Here is a 10,371-nt window from a genome sequence, read left to right as displayed (position 1 = left end):
CTCATTCACCCTTACAAAGAAGTCCTTCATTTATCACTTGGCTTGAAAGATCCTTTCCAATTTCCTCCCCTACTATTACCTATCCAAGCCCTACTCTCCATGGAGCTAGGCTCATCCATTCACTCTTCCTAAAACACGTTATGAGCATCCCTGCTGAGATTTTATTCACCTTCATCTCACCAGAACTGTCCATAACTCTTGGCATGCGTCTAAATTCTCTTATCTTACCTTTAAACCTTATACTTCCTTTGAACTCTCAGCTCTTAATACTTGGCCCAAGAGTTTGACATTTAATCACATAGAGCCCACAAAAATTTGACAAACACTTATTTTTTTATTATCAAGTAGTGTGCACAATAGATATGTTCACCGTCTGCTTGAGTGTTACTCCATGTTTGACCATCACCCCATGCTTGACCAATGGGCAACTGAAATCTGAATCAAAGACAGTGAGATGAGCTACAGCAAAGGACTGGTTGAGGAGTAAGGATGAGGGTCCCAGGTTGAAATGGAGCTCAGAAGTAGACTGTCAAGATGAAGATCAAATGGATCAAATGTTTTCTTGCATACATACTTCTTTATATTTTGGACTGGTTTAGTCAAAAATCATCCATGACAAAGACACTAAATTTGAATGGCCATGTAAAAAGTATAGTGATTTGATAACATATTATTTTATGGTATCTTCTGTTATTTCTTAAATTGTGTCATATGTTACTACTGAAATTCAGTGGCTAATATGAACATCAACTTGAATATAAACAACTTGATACAAGAAGGCCCTTCTCTGACTCCCCCCATACTTCTGAGTATGGTGTCATCTAATTATAAAAATACTTATTAGATCAGTCCTAGACCATTAGGGCTTTGTGAAATGCAGATGTAAAAAGAAGACAATATACTTGCATTTGGGGATGTATAAGAACGAAACTTAAATGTCAAGAATTAATCTTTCAAAAGGCAATAGGTACAGGAACAAAAGTTGAACATTTTCAGAAGGATAAATATTATTCTCTGTGAACTGATAGTGATATCTTTGGGTGGTATCACATTCTTTTACAGAGAAGTGAAGTTAAACACTGGGGAGATGCATAAAGAATGTTAAAATGTATTAACCTTGCAGAATATACTATGGTATATTTTCTATATAATGTGGATAATCAATAGTAAATCAATAGTAAAATCAATTACTTAAATTTATTTGTAATAACATTGTAAAATATAAGTGCACTTGGCAGTTTACATGTATATCTCAATTTTTCCTATAGAAGATACTAGTGCTGTTAGTAAAGTTCATTTTTATAATTTAAAAAAAAAATTCACACTGGGTTTTTAAGGCATTGCATTAGCGATAACATTTTTAATTTATTTCATCATCCCTTGTAACATTTCAAAAATCCACAACTAGTCATAATTGCCTTAAGACAATAAAAAGCAGCTTTTTGACTTATAGTTAGAACTTAAGGCAGATGTCGGCCAACTATGATCCATGAGCCAAATCTGGCCTGCAGCCTGTTTTTGTATGGTCTATGAGCTACAAATGGTTTTTACATTTTTAAACAGTTGAAAAAAATCAAAAGAAAGTATTTCATGATACATGAACATTGTTTTCACGCTACATGGTACTAGCTACAGAAAGTATGAGGCTCACAAAGCCTGAAATATTTAGTATCTGGCCCTTTATAGAAAAAAAAAATTCTACGTCTGATTTCTGGGACAGAAATACAAAATAATTAAGCTTTATAATATAATATAGATTATCAATTTCAAATAACTCTCTTATATGTGCAATTAGATAAGAACAATCTATGTTCAACTTACATTTATCCCCACAACACCTAAGCACATATACTGAAAATTCATAACTAGAAAACACTAATTTAAAACGCAAAAACATTTAGCATTTTTATTTTAATACAAACCAATACACAACATACCAAATACCAGATGTGACCTGAAAGTAACGACACAATGGTCAGGAAAAACTCAGTGGTGTGTGTAATCTCTAACTGGTACAAAGTGGTAATATCTACAGCAAATAGAATGAAATCACCCATTGTGAGAATCAGAATGATTTTCTAAATAAATGCAAAGACAAAAAATTCTTCAGAACCATCAAGGACATCCTAAGTAATGGTTCTGTTTTCATTTTTTCTTTACTTTGCTATTAGAGGCTATCTGAGCATTGTTTCTTCTAGATATTGAGAAAAGTACATAATTTCTGATAAGTATGCTACATGCATTAGTGTTCCCTTAATAAGTACAAGTTGCGGATCTTCTAAGTGCATCTTAAATGCATTGAATGTGAAATTCTTCTGCATAATGTGAAAAGGAGTGGTTTTAAATAAAGGACTGTTCTTGTTAAACCATTTGCGATTATGCTATCATCTCACACCATCACACACATACACACTTTTCTATTCTCTTTCTAGTTCCTGAAATAAGTGACCAGGAACAGAGGAGCGCCCTTGCTTTTTTGTTTGTCATTTATTTCCTTGGTTTGCATATAACATCAAAGCATCCACAAAATCCATTTTAAATGTTGGCACATTTGGGGATCAAATTATTTCAGAGAAAATAAAGATATTTCAAAAAAAAATAGGGACATTTGGAGCTATATCTCATATTACATGTGCAATTGAGTTCTTTTCCTGTCCCAAGAACAGATTTGTTAGGTGACCTTAATCAAATTGCTTATTCTTCCTTCATTCACTGTGTATTCTTTTAGTAAATATTTTGTCAGCCTCTACAATGAACTAGGTACTGTTTGAGGCATTATACAGAAGATAAATCGGACATAACCAGGATCTCAAGGATCTCATAAACAATTAAGAGTATCAGTCATATGTACAAATAACTGTAAGGCAGAAAATAATGAGTGCACCTGAAAGAGGTATAGAGAAGACACTTCTGAAGGTCAGAGGAAGAAGCAATTACTTCCAACTGGGAAGATCCAGAGGGGGATTTACTGATAAGGCTGCATTTGAGGTGTAACTTAAAGAATGGCTAAGAAGGGTAAATTAAATTGACTGTCAAGGGCATTTCACAAACCAATAGGGTATGCAAATAACAGATGAGAATGTGGTGGATATGTGTTAGTGAAGAAGAAAATGGCATTTGTTTGCCAGGAGCCTAGGATGTGTAAATTGGAATAAGCTAAAGTGTAGAGATGCAGTTTGAGAACACAAAGGCAGTGTAGTTTGGGAGGAAGCCTTGAATTTAGACATGTCTGGCTCTAGATACTGGATATCAGGGTAAACTAGGGCAATTTACTGAACTCTAAGTCTCAAGGGATAGTCTAAAAAAATGTTACCTAACTTGCAGGGTCATTGTAAAGATGAAAAACACATTTGCATTTTCAAACACAATGTCTGGCCCATTATAGTTGCTTAATAAATAGTACCTATTATTGTGCTGATATTATATTGAATAATAGGCTAAGAATCTCAGATAGTTCTTTAAGAATTATTGCACTCACTATAGGAAGGTAACACAAGGACATCAGTTTCTAAAACTAGGAACTATTTGGAAAATAAGACAGTGGGGAAGCCAACTGGTGCTTTTCAATTGGGACTGTCCATCAAAATCATCTGCTGATTTTTGTAAACGGTGGCATGACTGGGTCTCATCTTACCCCAGAAAAATAAAATCAGAATCTTTATTCTTGGAGCCTGGGCAGGAGACTTTTTAAAAAATTTACAGGATTTCTAAAGCATAGCCAGGGTTAAAAACTACTACTGCTTTAGATACAAGTTGTTATAATTAATATGAGAAATATGATAAATCCAACAAAATATATTATATTAATTTAAGAGTTATTTTCCCTCTGATGCACTAGTGGATGTTGCTTTCCTAGATGACTTTTCTCCGTTTCTCTACCATACTCTCTTGGACCTATCCAGCAGGTAATGGGACCTGACATACTAAAGGCCAAATAAATGTTTATTGAACAAATACATGACTGACACATATTATTCCTATTTTTCACTACAGAGTGACAAGATGAAGAACAATATAAGATTGGTATTATGTAGCAATATTTAAAACATTTACACTTTAATCTTTGCTTTCTTTTTCAAAAGCTATCTCAGATATTAAAATAATTAAATGTTCAAGTCATATTCATAGCCGTAATTATAATGAGTATTCAACTATATCTGAAAATTAACATCATGAGCCAAAACATTCAAGGGTAAACTCAAGACTGATAATACATGTCTTTAGCATAATTACAAACAATATAAAGTAATGTGATCAACAACCATTTTTGAAAAACTGCATTCCAGATTGTATTTTATCTAGGTTTCATACAGAGATACTTTTTAAATTTTATCATGTTTCATTTCAATCACTCCTACCATTTTGTGGAGTGATTGATAAATCGTAGTTATGCTGTTAAATTTGCTAATAATATTGAAAAAATACTTTCATATTCAAGAGTATGAGTAAGGGATATCTCTTTCCACATGCACAGAGGGAAAAGCTTTAGGACAGAGAGAGAAGGTGGGATCCACAAGCCAGGAAGAGGCCTCGGGAGAAATGAATCCTCCCTTGCCACACTGGTCTTGGACTTCTAGCCTCCAGAATAATGAGATACATTTTTGTTGTGTTTAAGCTAAAATAATAATAATAATAATAGAGTAAGGGGATATTGAAGTATGTTGAGAGACAAGGTGACTGAACAATGAGTATTAAGGAAATCATGAAGGACCTGTGGTATTTTAGAATTTGAAGGGACTTTAGAGATAATATGCGAGAATACCTCATGAAAAGCAGGAAATGCCTCTCCTCCTGAAATCTAATAATGAAGGAAAAAAACTACTTGCTTTTTGTCAAAACACTGAAAAACCTATTAAAATATCAAAGCTCACCTCCAACATGGAGGCCTGGCTTTGGGGCTGTCATTATATTTTAGTGGTATGATAGCACTTCTAAGGATCAACCTCATTCAAAATATAACAAACAGATGGCAAATTCTACAGTCAGTAGAAGTAATGGGTATATAAAAATGCTACCAGCAGTCTCCCTAATGGCTCTTGTTTTGACAGGTGTCTACTCAGGTGCTTATGTTTTCTAAGCGATGTTTCTTTGTTCCTGAGTACAAGTGGCCTTCACCTTTTTATGAGTATCTGTGCCATCACAGTATTTACTATACATAAGACAATCACAACCATTAAACTGTCTCTAATCCTTTCCCCTTGTGGTTATATAAATTATTTGTTTACCCTGAGAGTACATGAAATTTTTATAGGCACAATCTAGGATTGCATCTATCCAGCTTTCCTCTCAAATAAATCTTCTGTAAATATTCAAACTCACATATACCTCAATGTAACTACACTGTGAGCCTTGTCTGTTGCTTTCACATAAACAATCTAAGCTGGCTAAAAGTCTCACCTCATAGCCAAGAGAACACTATGAGCATATTCTAATTCTCTTTGGTTTGGCTCATGTAATAGCCTTCTCCTTCTTGTGGGGGAGGCCATGTATACCCTGCAAATGAGATCTCAGGGAATTCATATCTTCTTAAACTTTCATATGCAAATCATTTCTGTAAAGTTATTCATGCAATAAAATTTTGTTGTAGAAACTATTCTAGGCACATGAGGAACAAAGGCAAAGTCACTGTTCCAAAGTAACTTGCATTAAAGAGAAAAATATAAATTATGTCTTTTAATGATACATGCTGTGAAGAAACATAACACACGTTAAGGGAGACAGAGAGTGACTGTGGCAGGAGGCACACTCTAGAAAGAATGGGCAAGGAAGGCATGTTTGAGGAGGAAGCATACATCAGAGACTTGAAGGTAGTGAGAAGGTAAGTCAGGCCATTATCGAAGGGAAGATCATTCCAGAGAGAGGGAAAAGCAAACAAAGTCCAGAGGCCAGAGAGTGCTAGGAGAAAATAAGGAGACGCAAAGAGGCCAGGGGGACTGGAGCAGGATGGGAGTGGAGGAGAGTAGGAAAAGGTGGGGTTAGAGAGGTTTGGAGCTGTGATAGTTAATTTTATGTGTCTATGTGACCAGACCATAGGGTGCCCAGTTATTTGGCCAAATATTATTCTGGGTGTTTCTGTGAGGGTGGGTCCGACTGAGATTAACATTTAAATTGGTAGATTATCTTCCCTAATGTGGGTGGGCCTGATCTAATTAGTTGAAGGCCTAAATAGAACAAAAAGACTGACCCTTTCCTGAGGAAGGGAGAATTCTGCCCGCCTTCCTACCTTCGAATTGGGATAGCAGATTTTTCCTGCCTTTGGACCTGAACTGGAACATTGTTTCTTCCTGAGTTGCAAGGCTGCCAGCCTTCAGACTGAAAGTACATGTCAGTTCTGATTCTCAAGACTTCAAAATTGAACTGGAAGTATACCAGTCCTGGGACTCCAGTTTGCTGATTCACCCTGCAATTCTTGGGACTTAGAAGATTGGTTCCATAATCATTTGAACCAATTCCTTATAATTAATTTATATATACACACACACACACACACAGAATACTTCCAAAAGTTCATGGAAAGATTTATATTATCTTTCAATTCTATTTTCCACAAACTTTTGAAGTACCTTTGTGTGTGTGTGTGTGTGTGTGTGTGTGTGTGTGTGTGTGTGTATTTATTTACTTATTTATTTATAGCTTATTAGTTCTGTTTCTCTGGAGAACTCTGACTAATACAGGAGCTTAGGAGTAATATGATTTTCTTATTATTTGAAAAGATCACCCTCTATATAGCTGACAGTAGTGGGGCAAGGTAGAATCAGGGAAAGTAGCTAGGGTGCTATTGCAATAACCCAATCAAGAGATGGTGGCCTTTCCTAGGGAGTAGTGTGGAGGTAATGAGAAGTAGTGAGAGTTTATATATATATTTATTTTTGAAGATTAAGCCAACAGTATTTGCTGATGAGGGACTGAGGAAGAAAGAAGTTGGAAATGATTGCTAGGGCTTATGTCCTAAGGACAAAACTGTAGGAATAGTTTTCATTACCTGAAATGGGAAAGGCTTGAGAAGAGCAGGTTTGTAGGACAAATTGGGAGTTCAGCTTTAGAACAACGTATTCTGAGAAATGTATTGGACAAGCAAATGAAGAGGTTGAATAAGCAATCAGACACGTTAGTCAGAAGTTCATAGAGAAAGTTAGCAAGAGGGGATCTAATTTGCCTGTAATCAGTATCTAGACAGCGTTTAGAGCTTGGGGGCTACAGAAAACCTCGTAAGCTGGTATGAATATAGAAGATTTCTTCAGAAGTGGGGGTTCTTTCATACGATTGGTAAGGAATATTTCATAATTCATAGAGCACCTAACATTATACAGTATTACAGAATTTAAGAAGATATAGGAATTGCATTAAGGTAATTGACAGCTTTTCTAGTTATTTTGTAGTAATTGCTACAGAAATGCTACCACTTCATCAGTCACTTCACTCATTTCATGAGGCATACTAAAGTTATTCAAGTATGTGATTAATATGCATACTATAATTTTTCAAAGCCATTTTTGTTTCCAGATTAAAAGGGTCTAATAGACAGGTACCTCATACTAATACATACTGATTAAATTATTCTGATAATTCCATTTTCTAGGCTAACATTAACTTGTAATTTGACTCAAGCTAGTCATCCCTATTTTTCATCTTAATGTAAAATCATTTACTTTGGTTTCATTATCTGTAAAAAATGTTTCTATTTAGTGAAGTTGTAAACACCGCAATAGGAGTTACTATACTCAAACGCTGTGACAGTGCCTTCATTAACATGGAAGTAAGTTTTAGGTATATTATATAGATGCAGATAAATTAAACAGCTTCTTTACATACAAAGGTACTTCAAAAGTTCATGAAAAATATAAAGATAGGACAAACCTTTCCATGAACATTTTGAAGCACCCCTGTATATAAAGAATCTAAAATATACACACATGTGCCCTCTTTATGCACCTGAAAGTGCACAGTATAAAAATGATTGTTATATTAAAATACAGACTTTAAAAAATTTGCATATTTTATAGGTACATTTTAATGGAATTTTTTCTGCTTTTTTTTTTTTCTCAAAGTTAGAATGGCATATTTTAATAAAAAAACCATAGAAGAGTGGAAAAAGAATAGGACTGAGGGTCCCAATTATGCCACCATTGTTATGACATCAAAAATCACTTAACCTCTTGACATCACTTTTGCATATTTATAAAATACAGATATTGGAATAGTCACTGTTAATGATCTTTTGAACTCTAACATTTATGAATGCTATGACTTAATAGGTATTACTTATTTGTGTGTGTGTGTGCATGTGTGTGTATGTGTACAGTTTTAATGCAGCTCTGAAAATAAGTATCATTTTACCCCAAGAAAATGTTCATTGACCATATTTTATGCAAGCTACATAGTAGAAATATGGTCAGGAATCATGTCTATCATCATACTAAAAAGATATAAATATACAGGTTTCAGCATCTTGTCACTAATTAGAGATTCAGTCATGAATAGTAAGTTTTGGCATGTGTGATATTATCACAAACACAAATGTTTCATTAATGTGTTTTTTGTTGTTGTTGAGTATTCTCAGTTCCTTTGAATAAATTTTAGTTAATTAGTCACTTTATGCATATAATTTTCATATTTTCATAATTATATTTAATTATGTTCTTAGCAAAATTTATGTAATCAAATAATTGCCATGGGCAATTATATTATATAAAATCTGTAAACAAATTGGAAAAAATTCACAGATGTATTCACACAAGAGATTTTCTTTTTTACTTCCAGTTATCTACATTATTTAGTATTAAATTGAACAATTTTCATTTTTAACTCAAATCACTATACATCAAAGAGGAGACTTTATTCTGAAGGGAAAAATTGATAGCTATCTTGCATAGACTTGGTGTATTTTTTAAATGCACCATAAGTTAAACATTTTAAAAGTTACATGTAATATACAATGTTTTTCAGGTCATTTTAGGGAAAATAAAATTTCTTTTTTGTTTTTACCCATAATACTCTTCTTTCACTTTTAGCTGTACACATTATTGATTTATTTATGCCATTAATTGTCTGTATCTAAATCCTAATCATAGAACCAGAGAAAAACAAGAAATTAAAATAAATGTAAAGATCATCCAGGCCACATTCACCCTATTTTACACATTGAGAAAATGAGGTCCTGGAGTTTGAGTGACTTTACATAGTCACAAAGCTAGTTAACAGCAGGACATAGCCTGGCCTCAGAACTCCTCCCTGGCAATACAGAGCTTTGTCCTTCTACATTAAGAGGATATTCAGTTTAGTACTTATAGTACTGTGTTTCAATGATCTGTTTTTGTTTTTATCTCCTTCCCTTGATTGTGAAGAAAGAGATTAGGTCTTCACGATTGTATTTTCCCTGGAACTTAGTACAGTGCCTGGAATATAATCCTAAATGCTCAACATATATTTCTTTGAAGGCTCCTATTTTTTTCAACTTTGACCCTTCTGTAAAAAATGTTTTTGACTCCCCACCTATCACAGTGAACACAAAATAGATGTTAATTTAATAACAAGTTGAATACCTTCTTGCAAAATAGAGACTAAATATTTGAAACATGTACTTTATTTGACTTTATAAAGTATAAAATTTTGTCATATAAAAATTTGTTATGTACATAGTTACCAAGAACTCACACTAAATGGTAATTATAGGGTATTAGCTAGAAGCTGCAGAGTATTATAAATTTTTTGGCATTCCCATGGCAGAGCTGTTTAAATGATGAGTTTCATTCATAGCAAAATTATTCTAGCTAAAACACAAGTAAAAAAAAACAGGAAGAATGGATGATAGGTGAAAAACTACCACCAGCATATACATTTTCATTAGCTGCAATGTGGAAATTTTCTCTTTGAAATACTTCTAAAACTACGTGTGTATTATTAGCATTTGGTTTTTAAGTAAATGTTTCTCTGGGCTTCTATTCTGGAGGCTCCACATGATAGATTTGCTTTTATTTTGTTTCTACTGAGGAATTCACAGAAAGTTAATAATTGATTGATGCCAAACCAATGACAAAGCTGAAACCCTTAATTGCATTGTCCTAGCATTTGCAAATAAAAAATAAGGCATTGCCCAGGGCATTGCAGGGAGATAGAAAGAAGGATAAAGACTTTATTAGCTCTCACATTCCATATGTCATTTCTATGGGATTTAACTTTGGCTTCAGAGGATGAAGGTATAGAGCAGGTGGAACTCAAGCCACCTTCACTCCTCTCCTGTATTTTCTACGAGCAAGGTAGCTCTTTTAGCCTAGACTGAAATATAAAATAGATACCATGCCTAAGTTCAAGCCTCACCATGTCATTAGTGGTAACACGTGACAAGTGTCAATGAACAAAATTAATACAATA

This window comes from Galeopterus variegatus, unplaced genomic scaffold (assembly GCF_000696425.1).
Source record: "Galeopterus variegatus unplaced genomic scaffold, G_variegatus-3.0.2 Scaffold1177, whole genome shotgun sequence".
NCBI lineage: Eukaryota > Metazoa > Chordata > Mammalia > Dermoptera > Cynocephalidae > Galeopterus > Galeopterus variegatus.
This window is presented reverse-complemented; position numbering follows the sequence as displayed.